At 42.0% G+C, this 15,464-nt stretch overlaps 2 pseudogenes; both read left to right on the top strand.

The window, feature by feature from the left end:
* Window positions 1-915: 915 nt before the first annotated feature.
* Window positions 916-1,068, top strand: LOC135246167 (U1 spliceosomal RNA; annotated as a pseudogene).
* Window positions 1,069-14,275: 13,207 nt separating this feature from the next.
* LOC135246165 (U1 spliceosomal RNA) lies at window positions 14,276-14,411 on the top strand (annotated as a pseudogene).
* Window positions 14,412-15,464: the final 1,053 nt, after the last annotated feature.

The following is a 15,464-nucleotide window of genomic DNA, read 5'->3' as shown; positions in this document are numbered from 1 at the left end:
AAGAGACAGTCTGGCACTGTTTGTGGAACTGCAAGGCAGCAAAGGCTCTATGGAGCCTCTGTGGAACACTACTGAAAGGAATAATTTGGACTGCTTCAGCACTAAAAAGCCAGACGGCATTGTACGGTGCGGACAAACCAAGGAATGGACAATGGTGAAGGTCTCTCTGGATGGCGATAAACTGCATCAAGGAGGCGAGATGGATTGCACGGAATGTGTGTGCAAGGGAGGGCAGAGCGATGCCACCGGAAGCAGTGAAGGGAGTGGCGTTTGCCACTCTGAAGGACTACATGTGCCGGGACCAGAGAAGAAAAGGCCTGGAATGGGCCAGGGACAGATGGGGGCATGCAGCATGGATGATGATAATGGGACAGGGAGGATCAGCCTGACCAAGTCATGGTTTTTTTATGGTGGTGCGGTAGAGATGGTGTGAAGGCATGTTGTTTAGAGTGTACACCTCTGCCCTGTACAAAAGTTGTTTTATTATCCTTGTTGATTTTAAGTATTGTATTGTGTTGTAACTTTTATTGTCATGGGGAAGAAAATTTTAGTGGGCATCATTTGTACGGGTTTTTTTTGTATGGTTTTAGTAGATTGTTTAGGTAGTTGGGTGTTTTATGTTGGTTTGTTTTTAGGGGTGTGTTGTTCGTATAGATTCTTTTTAAAGAGAAAGGGGTGGGGTCTGGATTTGTTTTTAAGGGGGAAAGGTGTAATAGCATGTTGGCCGTATTTACTGGATGCTGGTGGGTGGTTTTTGTTTAATACTTGGTTGTAATTATGGGACTTGTTTAAGTGTTGCCGTTAATGGAAAAAGACCCATGATGAATTTTTTTTTTGTACTGTATAGATTGTATTGAATGTTTTCCGTGAAGTGTTGAATGTCTGTTGTGTTGTAAGATAATTGTATTGATTTAATAAATAATTTTGAAAAGGAAAAGGAAAAAGGTTCACCCAGGGCGAGGCTCGGCCATTGCACTCGGTCATGCTGACCCCTGCGAATTCCCCGAATGTGGGAATCTCGACCGCATAATTTCTGCTAGTGGGGGACTGCGTTCGCGCCCTCCCCTGATATTGCTGTGAGAAAGTAGAATGTACTCGATGGCGCCGTGGCGTCTATAGACCGTGAAGCGGGCGTAAATGTAAGAAAAGTGCCTAAAATCCACGGAAGCAACTTTACTGCAGGTCAGTCGCATTGCAACGGCATATGGCAAGTCCTTTTAAAATTTAATGGATTGTCCGCATTTTTAAATTGCAAGTGCAACTCATTTAACCAGGGTGACGCGTCAGGGTTTTCAATGCTGCGGCCGGTGCGAGAAACGAGCTGTTGACTTCCCTGTCTAAAACAACACGACGAATGTTTCGCCCCATCTCTTTCCACTCCGTAGCATTTTTTTTACTTTTTTCAGAGGGGGTGGCTACTGCCATTTGTAAAGCCATAAGTGATCGCGCAAGGTTTGCAAAACATTACATTTGCATACATTTTTCCAATATTTTATCAGGCAAGCCCTTTTACTTAAAGCGACGTGCAATAAGTGTGTGCCGAAGGTCTTTGCGAGAACTACAGAACGTACGTCCGACAAGGTTCAATTCTCATAAAGAATCAGCTACCCCGAGCCATTAACATAGCCAGTTCAATCTGTAAGCAGAAGCCCAATGTACATTGCGAAGCCTGGCATCGCAGTCACGTCAGGCACAGCGGATTTAACTAGGAATAATTCAAATTCAGATATATAAAAATACCATTTTCACTAGCCAAAACGGAATTACAGACGTCATAAATAGCTGATCATTCGGTATGTGCGACGATTCGAATGGCCATACTTGTGATGTCATTATGGATATCTTTAAAGTTATTGTGACAAGTGAAAGCATGTATTCAGATGTCTTGATTCATCCTTCTTACTCGTCAGTTTCAAACTGCGGTTATCTTGAATTGTCATTCTGACTAGTAACATTGTAATTTCGACCAATTCAAATGCGTTTGTCGATAACTGAAATGCAATTATGGACAGTGGAGCGAGGCTATTGAATGTTAGGAGGGCTTGCCATGACGGCAACTATTTAAACGGCTTTGGCTGCGACTTTTTTCGCTTACGGCCACACCACCCTGAAAACGCCCGATTGGTTTGCCCCAGGAAGTGAGTTGGAAGTAGTTGGAAAAGTTTGTTCTGTGTATTAGCGTTTGTCTGTTAAATCGGTTTACTTTGTTATTTTTTGCAACCTCATTTTGTTTAAGCGTCCGTTTTAGAATTTATTCGTCAACCCCCCAGCAGCATTTGCTGCTTGGGGGACTGTCTTGCACGTTAAATGTTTCGGATGGATATAATGGCAACGAACACTGGTCAGCAATTGACTACGAGCCGGATTACGGAGAAAATTAATGAAAGAGAGGAAGGATGCGGAGAAACGGACAGACAAAATGTGAATGACAAAGGAAAGAACACCGACAATGAGAATGGACACGGAATAAATAAACGGAAAGACGGCGAACAACAAAGAAACGGAGGAATCCAAGGAGAAGAGAGAAGGAAATATGACAGAGCTGACAGTGGAAGTGGAGGTGGAAGGAACGGAGGAAATCTCCATGATGGACATACTACGAGAAGTAAAAAAAGAGTGCGGAGAAGTCACAGGCTGTCGAGTGAGAGGAATGGACCAAGCAAAACAGAAACTAATGGACGGAATTAAAGTTAAAGGAGCGATGGTTTTCGCGAGAGACATCGTTAACAAGGACATGGTAGTCTCATTTATTAACCTACCAGTCTATTTAGAGGATGGGAAAATAATAACAAAATTAGAAGAGTGGGGGGTTAAACCATTACCGACAATTAAACGGAGAAAGTGGCCGGGAACAGACATTGCGGACAGAACAAGATTTTTTAAAAGTACGCTTCAACGAGCAGGTACGTTCACTCATTTAGTCCACGAAATTTGAGACGCTGAGAGGCACGGAATATTTTAGGGTGATTCACGACAGACAACTACGGGTTTGCAGACTATGCATTCAACCTGGACATATATTCAGAGACTGTCCGGACTTTAAATGCTTTAAATGTGGAGAGAAGGGGCACTACACGAGAGAGTGCGAGAAACGGAAGGAGGCAGAAAGAGAAGAGAAGAGAAGCAAGAGGAGAGCAAAAGACGGCGACGAAAAGAGAGAGAAAGAACACCGGGACGGAAAATCAGCCGATGAAATGGAAAACGATGCGCAAGAGGAGAAAAATAAAGACGTGGACCTAGACAGCGAAATGGAACGGAGATACGAGACTGAGGGCAACCGTGAGGGCGGGGAAGGGGACGGCGATGAAGAGGAAGAGATGGAACAGATGGGAGAAAGTGAGGAAAGCGGAGAAAGAGAAGATGACGATGAGGAGAGTTTTAACAGAAGGGTGGCGAAACAGGCGAGAGAAGAAAACAGCAGATTGCAGATTCAAAGAACAAAAAATGAAGATGAGAGAGGAAATTAAAGAGAAAAGACCAGGAGAAGAAACAACTATATCCAAAAAACTGGCTGCAAAAAAGAGAAGGCGGACAAAGAAAAGCAGAGAAGAAAGAAAGAAAGGACTGCGAGTGGTATGTGATTTTGTATAGAATGCTTGGTTAAATGTTACCTTTTTGGTTTGCTCTCATGACCACAGTCACTTCTGTAAATATTAACGGGTTGAGAAATATAGAAAAAATGAAATCGTTGTTATATACATATAGAAGCGATATAATATGTATTCAAGAAACGAACTGGGATGAAAGAAAGGTGAGCGAGATGAAAAAAGCATGGAAGGGGGAAATTTATTACAACAACGGGGACACAAATGCAAGGGGAGTTGCGATTTTGATTAAAAATGAATGTGTAGAAAATATAAAAGAAGTGTACAAGGATAGGACAGGGAGAATAATAGTAATAGATTTTGAATATAAAAAGATAGAATTTAGATTAATAAATATATATGTACCAAATATAGAAATAGATAAAAGGAGTATAATAGAGGAATTGAAAGGCTTAGTGATAGGGAGGAGTATAATAGTAGGTGATTTTAATATTAAATGCAGCAGGTTAGATGTAGGTAAAGGGGTAGAATTTAGATGGGAAAAATCAAGAGGGATGTTAATAGAGATGATAAAAGAAAAAGAATTGATAGACGTATGGAGATATGACAATCCAGAAAAAAGAGAATACACTAGAAGGCAGATGAGAGAAGGGACATTAAAACAGAGTAGAATAGATTTAGTGTTAGTACAGGGGGAAATTATCAGATATATAGAAAAAGTTAGACACCAGGGAAATAGCTTTAGTGATCACGACGGGGTTAGGTTTACAGTTAAGATAGGGCGGGAGGAGACAAGGGGAGGGATCTGGATATTAAATGCAGGATATATAGAAGAAGAAGAATATGAGCAACAGATTAAAGAGATTTTAGATAGAGAGAGTGCAAGAAGAGAAGCGCAAAAAGAGAAAGCTAGTTTAAACGAGAGTATAGGGGAAAGATGGGAGTGGATGAAAATAAATAAAATCCATTAGTATTAGATACAGCAAGAAAAGGAAAGAAAAGATGAGGAAAGAAGAGAAGGAGTTGAGAGAAAGATTGGAAGTAGAGTTAACTAGGACAGAAGAAGAAGAAGAGTATAATATAGAGAAATACATAGAGATAAAGACGGAATTAGAAAAGTACGAGAGGGAGAAATGCAGAGGTGCAATTCTCAGAAGTAAAGCAAGGTAGCATTACAGGGGGAAAATGTACAAAATATTTTTAGGACTAGAAAGGAGGAGGCAGAACAAAACATATATACATGAAATAAATAAAAAGAATGGAGAGAAAACAGAAGATTATGTGGAGATACTGGAGAGGGTGCAGGAATTTTATGAAGAATTATATAAGAAGGGAGGAATAGATGAGAGTAGTATCGGAGAAGTGTTAGAAGGTGCAGAGAAAAAGTTAAGCGTAGAAGATAGAGAGTGGTGTGATAGAGAAATAAGCGTGAAAGAGGTATTGATAGCGATAGAGGGGATGGCAAGTGGGAAAAGTCCAGGGAGTGATGGGATAGGGATAGAGTGGTATAAAAAATATAAAAAGGAGGTAGCACCAATTTTAGTGGAGGTATTTAAGGAAATGGAGAGAACAGGGTTAGTGAAAGAGAGAATGGTAGAAGGGTGATACAATAGTATACAAGAAGAAGGGAAGCAATTTAGATTTAGAAATTTTTCGACCAATCAGGTTGCTAAATGTCGACTACAAAATACTAACTAAACTACTAGGAAATAGAGTGAAAAGAGTGATAGGAGGAATAGTACAGACAACACAAAGCTACAGTATACCAGGTAGGGATATAGCAGATACAATAGGGACAGTCAGAGATGTTATAGAACACATGAAGAGGGATAGAATAGGAGGAATAGTTGTAGGGATAGATTGGAATAAGGCATTTGACAGAGTAGAACACAAATTTTTATATAGGGTATTAGAAAATTTTGGGTTTGCGGGAAAAATGGTGGGATGGGTGAGAAGGTTATATGAAAATGCAAAGAGTTGTGTAAAAATAAACAGAGTCTTAACAGATAAATTCAAGGTGGGGAGATCGGTGAGACAGGGATGTCCACTATCAGCATTATTGTATGCAATCTCAGCAGAGCCACTAGCCACACTAATTAAGAAAGACAAAGGGATAAAAGGAATCAAATTACCATATGGGGGAACATGTATCATAAACCAATACGCAGACGACACAACAATTACGGTGAGAGATGGTGGGAGTGTTAAAAGGGTTCTAGAACTAATTGGAAAGTACGGGAGAGCATCAGGAGCGAAAATAAATAAAGAAAAATCTGAAACAATATATATAGGAGAAGTAGAGAGAGAGCGGAGGTACGATTAAGGGTGGAAAATAGATACATCAAGGTGCTGGGAGTACATCCAGGTGTAAAAAGTAAGGAGGTGAGAGACGAGACATGGACAGGGGTGATTAATAAAATGAGCAATATGTACAACATGGAAGGTAAGGAAGTTAAAATTAAAAGGTAAGATAACTGTAGTGAACAGTTTGTTGTTTTCGGTGTGTGTATATGTGATGAATGTAATTGAAATGCCAGAGTGGGTAATGAATGAGTTAAACAGAATTGTATGTGACTTTATATGGGAAGGGAAGGGGGTGAAAATCGCACAAAAAAACACTAGTAGGGAGGAAGTGGGACGGAGGTTTAAAGTTAGTGGACCTTGAAACAAGGAAGGATGCATTAAGAATAAAAACTGTGCAAAAATATATGGTGGGAACACAGAAATGTGGATGGAAAGAATTTCTGAAGAAATATATTAATGATGTGGGAGGAATAGGGGATAATGGATGGTACATGGGGTTTAAGCAGTCAATGACTGGTGGAATACCAGAATTTTACAGAGAGGTACTGGAGGCATGGAGAAGGTTCCTGCCAAAAATACAATATGAGTGTGTAGAACTACAATCTTTTGCAAGCCTACCATTGTTTTTAAATGAAAGTTTCAAGTGTAACAACAAATCGCTGTATGAACCAAAATTCATTGAAAACATAATATAACAATTTAAGGACATCATGTATGAAGTGATCCCAGGATTCCTCAAAGAAAACTGCATCTATGATGTGGTAAGAGAAACCGATGGCATGGAAAAAAGAGAAAAGGTTAACAAAATGAGAAAATTAAATTAAGTATACCAAAAAAATGGACGGGAATTATTGAAAAAGAATGCATGGTAAAAAGAAAAGAATGTATGCCAGAAATATACGTGCTGGATAATGAAAAGAAATGTAACATGGTGAGTATAAGTGTGAGGAAAGTGTATGGCTGGTTAATTGTTGATGTAATAAAAGAACCAGCAGCAGAGAGAGCGTGGAGAAGAGTGTTTGAAAACATGGATGTAAAGAAAATATGGTCCAATGGTAATATAAAATATAATAGAATAGAATGTGAGAATAATGATTTCCTAATAAAACACAACAGAATATACACAAACATGGTACTAAATCAAATAAACAATGATGTAAATGCAATGTGTGTGTCGGTAGTAGTGGTCATGAGAGCTTTTTACATTACTTTTTGGATTGTAATGATCTAGTTGATTTCTTTGGTTTTTTAAAGAAATTGTTAAAAGAAAACTGGTGTGTGAAGTTAGATTTGGAGGAAGGGTGGAGAAAATTATTTTTGTTTGGTGTATTTGAAAAAAGTAAAACGGTGAATTTTTGTTTAATCAATTGTGTTTTAATTCATGCCAGACTAGCCGTTGTATACAGAAGAAACTATGCGCATTTTGAAGGATGGAAAGTAAATGTAAAGTGTTTGTTCAAATCGTTAATGAAAAGAGATGTAGAGTTAATTTGTAAACATGGAAGTAAAGAAATAAGAGTTTTTTGTTAGTGGGAATAAGTTGATTTATGAAGGGGAGAGGAGAGAAATCGTATTTAATTGGTAAAAAGCCAATTTAATTTGTTTGGGGCTTTGGCTAATGTAAATAATGTAAATAAAGTAATAGAATGTGGATTTTAAGGAAATGTAAATGTGTAAATAGTATGTTGTGTTGTTATGAAAGTGTACAAAAAAGATACAACAGAAATGTAAATTTGTGAATTGGAAAAATTAAAAAAAAAAAAGAAAGAAAAGAAAACACCCGATCTTGTCTGATCTCGGAAGCTAAGCAGGGTCGGGCCTGGTTAGTACTTGGATGGGAGACCGCCTGGGAATACCAGGTGCAGTAAGCTTTTACTTATGTACTTACATATTTATTTATTTATTTATTTGCGTTGTCACACTAGGAGGCGATCTCTCACACGATTTAAGCTGGAATACCAGAACTGTGCAAAGAAAACATCAACGTGTCTTAGATATCCAGCCACAGTTCAAAGCTAATGGCGTCAGCACGCTTCGGTTTCTGTCAAAAGCGTTTTTCGTTTTTGTTGTTTCAGAATGAGAGAGAAGGGGGGTATTTCAGAAAACAGGCTTACCGAGTCGAGTCTGCTCTGTAACTGCGCCGAGTCAATACCAGGAAGAACTGTATTCACTTCAGTCCATGTTCCTGATTCGCGAGGGCTGCCGGGTTTTCCTCGGTACACTTATCCGGCTAACCAGCGTCCTGATACGGGGCCCAGGAGTTTGCTTAACTGTGCATTTTTGCGTTCCCCATGCGTTCATTTGGGAATTACGTGTGTGCATACTCGATGAAAAAGAAGTAAGAACTAATGTTAATGGCCTCTCACCAGGGAATGCTGCGTTGGGGGATTCCGTTTACCACTCGCTCTGTCCTGCGTGGATGCTTCTGAGAATGTGTAGGGTACTGCGAGGCACAGCGGGAAATATATATTTTTTTAATGTTGCATTTTTAGGTAATAGTATCAATATTAAGGAGCGCCAGTATTCTGGCACAGGTAGTGAGATCGGACAGTTCGCTCGCTGTCATTGTGCGCCTTGGAGAGCTGCGCAGCTGGAACCGTGTGCTACCCACATATGTGAAAGGCACAGCGTGGCGCAGGGACAGATTCCGAGAGGTGCACAACTCATACTTACCTGGCGGGGGAGATACCATTTTGGTCTTTCTTGCTGAGCGATAATATCGAGCTTGTTTTTTGCTTAGTGCAACAAGCGTGTATTGTTTCAATTTAACTATTTGTGTTGGATTTTCTGTTTTTTATTAGGTGTTGTCGCTGATGAGGACAGGAGTGGAGCGACGTTTCTTCCTGCAGGTACGACCCTTCGGGGCATGCTTTGTTTGTCTCTTTTGTTTAAAATTGTTTTTTCGATTTTAATTGTTTTTTTTCCCTTTGCGGTAGTACTGTTGTGTGTTTCAGTTCGAAATGGCGGCAGCGAGAGTCGGCGCCCGTCAGCACTGCTGTGTCCGCTTTAACTTGCGCGAGAAAGACGTTCGTGTGTTAGAGTGCTCATGGCTGGATTTCTCACGCAAGTTTGTTAAAGGCACTTTGGGTTTTAGTCCTTCGGACATTAATTGTTTGATTGGTTTGCCTCACGGAAAAGGATTTGACCTGAGTTTTAAGACTCAAACACTGCTCAGAAGGTTTTGGGAGAAGTTTGAAATGGTAAAAGATCAGTTGGAAATGTTTGCGGTGGAGCGTCTAACCGATGATTCAGTTAAGGTGGTTTTTGTCAGAATGTTTAATGAAATGGTTAATTAGGGTGATAGAACCACCTGGCTAGGCCGATTTTGTTCTGTCCGGGCCCCGCCCGAAAGAGTATTGGACACTGAGGGGATTTGGAATGGGAGTTGGCGGGTGCCAATTAAACTGTTGTTGGACCCAAAAGGCTATGGAGGATTTAAACATCTGCCCTCAATGATCGTACTAGGCGAAAATAGAGGGCTCATTAACTATCAGGGCCAACCTAAATTGTGTCGAAGGTGTGGCGCATTTGGTCATTAAGCAGAGGGGTGCAAGGTGCTGGTGTGCACAAAATGTAGGGAGGTAGGGCACCTGTCAGCACAGTGTCCTACCGGTGTGAAATGTAACTTGTGTGGGTCTGCCGCTCACCTGTTTAGAGATTGCCCAGACTCTTTTGCAAATAGGGCGCGGCAGGTTAGAGCGGGAAACCGGGCTAGTGGGGAAGAGGAAGCCCAGAGACCAGCAGGGGGGGCTGGTGGGAGAAAGGAAGGTGGGACAGAGGAGCCAAACAGTGAGGCCCAGAGACCAGCAGGGGGCTGGTGGGAGAAAGGAAGGTGGGACAGAGGAAACAAAAGGTGATGGTAGAAAGGAAGGTGGACAGGAAGAAGAAAAGGAAAGAGGGGAGAAGGGAAAGTTTGGGGAAGGTGAGAAAGTAGGTGATGAGACTCAAAGGGGTGAGGACGAAAAGGTAAGTAAGGAGAAGAGGGGGGCTGATGTAGGGATTGGGAGTGAGGGGAAAGGTAGTGGTGAGGATAAGGGTGTAGGTGAGGGTGTAGATATGGAGAAGGGGGAGGGGGAAGGTAAGGAGTTAGAGGTAGGTGCAGAAAGTCTGCAGCCGGGGCAGGTTGAGGAAGTGGAACAGGTAGACTCTGTGGAGGTGGAAATGGAGGTAGAGCCGCAGGGAAAAGAAGGACAGACAGGGGAGTCTGACTCGGAGGCTGCCTCTATGGAGACAGTGGAGTCAGAAGGGAAAAAAAGAGGTAGAGGTGGGACCTTTAAAGAGGGGTTTAGATGAGGATGGAGATTTGGAGGGAGCTATAGGAGGACGAAAATGGAAGATAGGAAGGAAAAAGCAATGGGATTGGTTGGAATTCCTATCGGACAGTGAGGAGGTAGGGAATTCTCCAGTTTATTGGGAAAGGTCACAAAATCAGACTCCATATGTTTCTGAACTGTTTGCTACAGATGAAAATGCACAGGTGGGTGATTTAGGAGGGGGCAGTTCATTAGAGAAGTGATGGAGAAGGATTTAAAAGTTTGTTTCATATATAAGGTGGTGGTTTTTGTAGAATTGGTGTTTCTTTTTTATCACTTTAAAATGAGTTGCCAGCACATACCCCTCACGGTGACGATAAATGTTCGTAGTGTGAGGACAGTAATGAGGGAAAGGTCTGTTCTGTTAGCTCTGGAAGGGGTGCAGGCAGATATAATTTGCCTACAAGAATGCGGGTTGCCATATCGCTCTTCCTACGGGGAGTGGGAAAGCATGTGGCAGCTAGGGCCATCTCTTTGGAGCGGGTCGAACGCAAACTGGTCGGATGGTGTGGCAGTGCTGGTGAAGAACAAGGGGGTGCAGGTGTTGGGGAGCACTGTGGTGGTGAGTGGTTGACTCTTGGTTTTATCACTGTCTTTTAATGGAATGAATTAAAATTTAAATATTTTAATATTTTTTAAATATTTTTTCTCCAAACAAACAGGAGAGATGGGAGTTGTTGCAGGAGCTCCCACCGCATCTCATTGGGCGGGCCCCGGTGTTACTGGTTGGGGATTTTAATTGTGTTTTAAATAGGCTTGGGCGGAAGGGGGAGGGAGAGGGCTCTAGGATGGAAAAGACAACATTTTATCTTCAAAGACTTTTAATGGATTTTAAATTGAGAGATATTTATTCTTCTTTATGTCCAGGGCGAGAGGGATTTACTTGGCAAACAAATGATGGATCCCGAGCATCGAGGATTGATTTCATCTTTGCTAGGGGTTTTGCTGGTCAATCGGCATCTCTGAATCCAGTATTTTATTCTGACCACTCCCTGCTGAACTGCTCCTTGACTGTGGAGTCAGGAGTAGCGGTAGGCAGAGGAGTATGGAAGCTGAACTGCCGCTTGTTGGAGGACCCGGCAGTAGTGATGGCGTTTAATGAAAAATATAAGGAATGGCAATCCCTCCAGGAGTTGTACAGTACGTGTGCAGAGTGGTGGGAGGATACAAAGGGGAGAATAAAGGAATTTTTTATTAAGAAAGGTAAGGAAAAAAAGAAGAAGGAGAGAAGAGTGTGGGTGGGGCTCCAGAGGAGATTAAATAGGTATTGGGATCTGGTAAACATGGGATTTGATTTTAAAGAAGAACTGGAGCAAGTAAAAAATGAGATGGCTGTTTTAACGGAAAATAAGTGCAAAAATGTAATTTTTAGGTGTAAGGAGAAGGAAATTGATGAGGGAGAGAAATGTACAAGATACTTAAAAAAAAAATATGTCAAGGGGAATTTTAATGAAAGGTTTGAAGGTGGAAGATGGGGTCGTAAAAAATGGAAAAAAGGTATGCTAGAGGCGGTGGAGGAATTTTATGGAAAACTGTTTGGGGAAAAGGAGGTGGTGGAAGAAAGGGTGGAGGAGGTGCTGGACAATATAGAGAGGGTGGTGGAAGAGGGGTTGGTTTTAGATGCACCTATTGAGTTTTTAGAGTTGACAGAAAGTCTCAAATCTTTTAAAACTGGGAAGGTACCGGGGCTTGACGGGATTCCAGTTGAATTTTACAGGTCTTTTTGGGGATTAGTGGGGCCAGATATTTTAGCTGTTTTTAGAGAGTTTTATAGTTTTAAAAAGTTGCCTGTGAGTTTTAGAGAGGGGGTGGTTACCTTGATTTGTAAAAAAGGGGAGGGGGAGGACTTAAACTGGCGACCGATAACTCTTTTAAATTGTGACTTTAAGATGTATAGTAAAATTTTAACTTTAAGGATGAAGTGGGTTTTAGAACAAGTGATAGACCTGGATCAAACCTGTGCTGTGCCAGGAAGGAGGATCACGGACAGCTTGGTACTGGTGAGAGACGCCATCTGTTACGCGAGAGACAGAAATATTAGGCTTGCAGTGTTAAATTTAGATTTTGAAAAGGCTTATGATAGGGTCTCGCATCAGTACATGTTTCGTGTACTGCAAAAGATGGGGTTTTCAGGTGGGTTTTTAGCACGGGTGGGGCTCCTATACACAGAGGTAAGGAGCAGAATTTTGGTAAATGGGATTTTATCAGAAGCAGTGTCAGTAAACTGCGGTGTCCGTCAGGGGTGTCCGTTATCCCCACTCCTGTTTGTTTGTTGTATGGAGCCACTGGCGCAGGTGTTGAGAAGGGACACCTGGATTAGGGGGCTACAAATACCGGGTAGTGGGGGGAGGGAGGCCAGGTGCATTCTCTACATGGATGATGTCACGGTTTTATGTTCGGACAGAGTGTCGGTCGCCGGGGTTTTAGACAGAACAGAATGGTTTGGTCAAGCCTCGGGTGCAAAGTTAAACAGTGAAAAAATGGTTTTAAAAGTTTTTGGGAACTGGAGTGAGGTGGACAGACAAGAGCTCCCTTTAAAATTGGATTTTAATGAAATGCGGGTTTTGGGGGTTAAATTCGATGCAGAAGGTTTGGGCGGCGGGAACTGGGAGGACATTTTTAAGAAAATACAAAGAAAGGTAACTTTTTGGAGGTTGAGGCAACTCACCTTGGAAGGGAAAGTCTTGATTTTAAAGTCTGTGATTTTACCAATGTTGTTGTTTGTGGGTGCTGTCTTTTGTCTGTCCCGTGTTGTGTTGGTTAGACTTGATTGTTTGATTTTACATTTTGTGTGGGGTGGGGGATGGGAACGGCTAAAGAGGGAGTGGGGGAAGAGAGTGCCGGAGAAGGGGGGAAAAGGGGTCCCGGATTTTTACAAAATTTTAATGTGTAAATTTGTGGCGTTACATGTCTCGTTGGCTGTGTCTGGTTTTAATAAAGCTTCATGTTTTGTTCGATTTTTTATGGGGGGCTATTTAAGGAGGTTGGGTATTTTAAAAGTAAATTTAACTGTACGTGTAGCCTTTGTGATGCCAGGTTTTTATCGCCTCGTGCAAACGTTTTTAATGAAATGTGAATTGGAAGAGGAGGGGGTTGATGCACTGACATCTTTTAGAAGTCTTCTCTCCTTTGTGCAGGGCAGGGAGCCTACGTGTCCAGTGAGAGGGCTGGCACTAGGCCAAGCAGGAAAGATTTGGAAGGAGGTGGCCCACCCGGACCTGCTGAACCACCATCGGGAACTGGCCTGGCAGGTGGCGCAGGGGGTCCTCCCTGTACGAGCAGTAATGCACAGTAGAGGGATGTCCAGAATTGCAGTGTGCCCTAGAGATGGCTGTGGCTATGAAGAGCCAGTGTGGCACCTCCTGTGGGGCTGTGAGGCGGCCCAGGCCCTCTGGAAGGAGGTGTGCCCTCTGCTCCAGCACCTGCACCTGCACTTAGGGATAACGCTAGACTGCCAGCTGGTCTTATATGGGACAAAAGGAAAAATAAAAGCAAATGCGTGGACTCAAGCATGGCAGGTGGTGAACTGCACAAAAGAGGCCCTGTGGAAGGCAAGGTGCCTGCTGGTGCTGGAGGACAAAGTATTGAAGAAGGAACAAATGAAGAGGGTGGCCTGGGCCGCAGTAAAAGACTACATGTTCCGAGACAGTCGACGGAAGGGACAGGAGGTGGCCAGGTCCAGGACTCCCATTATGATGGGACAGCAGGTAAGGAGTGAAGGCAGTTGTTTAAGGACACGTCCTGCCCTGCACAAAAGCATAGTGTCTAATTTTATTGGGATTGGTTTTAAAATGTATGTAAAATATATTTATTGGAATGGGATGGAGTTTTGGAAGATTTTGTAGTGTATTGTGCATGGAAAATGGTTTGTGTTTTTAAGATATAATGTTTTATTTGGAATTTGTAGAAATTATGAGTACATTTAGATTGTCATCAATTTTAAATCAAATTCTTGGAAAAAAAATTTAACATGCTTGGTATTTTATTTTTATAAATATTATAATGTTTGTAAAGTTTTAAATGTGTTGAAATGTGTACAGTGTTTGTAAGGCTTGAAATGCTTGGAAAACAAAATGTGTTGATATAATAAAAAAATTTAAAAGTGTTAAAAAAAAAGTTAAAGTGGTTCACCCAGGGCGAGGCTCGGCCATTGCACTTCGGTCATGCTGACCCCTACGAATTCCCCAAATGTGGGAATCTCGACCGCATAATTTCTGCTAGTGGGGGACTGCGTTCGCGCTCTCCCCTGATGTTGCTGTGAGAAAGTAGAATGTACTCGATGGCGCCGCGGCGTCTATAGACCGTGAAGCGGGTGTAAATGTAAGAAAAGTGCGTAAAATCCACGGAAACAACTTTGCTGCGGGTCAGTCGCATTGCAACGGCATATGGCAAGTCCTTTTAAAATTTAATGGATTGCCCGCACTTTTAAATTGCAAGTAAGTGTAACTCATTTAACCAGGGTGACGCGACTTCGTCAGGGTTTGCAATGCTGCGGCCGTTGCGAGAAACGAGCTGTTAACTTCCCTGTCTAAAACAACACGACGACTGTTTCGCCCCATCTCTTTCCACTCCGTAGCATTTTCTTACTTTTTTCAGAGGGGACGGCTACTGCCATTTGTAAAGCCATAAGTGATCGCACAAGGTTTGCAAAACATTACATTTGCATACATTTTCCCAATATTTTATCAGGTAAGCCCTTTTACCCAAAGCGACGTGCAATAAGGGTATGCCGAAGGACGTTGCAAGAACTACCGAACGTACGTCCGACAAGGTTAAATTCTCAAAGAATCAGCTGCCCCCGAGCCATTACCATAGCCAGTTCAATCTGTAAGCAGAAGCCCGATGTACATTGCGAAGCCTGGCATCGCAGTCACGTCAGGCACAGCGGATTTAACTAGGAATAAATCAAATTCAGATATATGAAAATACCATTTTCACTAGCCAAAACGGAATTACAGACGTCATAAATAGCTGATCATTCGGTATGTGCGACGATTCGAATGGCCATACTTGTGATTTTCAGACGTCTTGGTTCATCCTTCTTACTCGTCAGTTTCAAATTACAGTTATCTTGAATTGTCATTCTGACTAGTAACATTGTAATTTCGACCAATTCAAATGCGTTTGTCGATAACTGAAATGCAATTATGGATATTGGAGCGAGGCTATTGAATGTTACGAGGGCTTGCCATGACGGCAACTATTTAAACGGCTTTGGCTGCGACTTTCTTCGCTTACGGCCACACCACCGTGAAAACGCCAATTGGTTTGCTCCAAGCAGGAAGAGTGGGATCTGCACTAC

The sequence above is a fragment of the Anguilla rostrata genome, chromosome 19, assembly GCF_018555375.3.
Source record: "Anguilla rostrata isolate EN2019 chromosome 19, ASM1855537v3, whole genome shotgun sequence".
Classification (NCBI taxonomy): Eukaryota; Metazoa; Chordata; class Actinopteri; order Anguilliformes; family Anguillidae; genus Anguilla; species Anguilla rostrata.
Note: the sequence above shows the minus strand (reverse complement) of the source record. Positions and strands in the feature narration are given on the sequence as shown.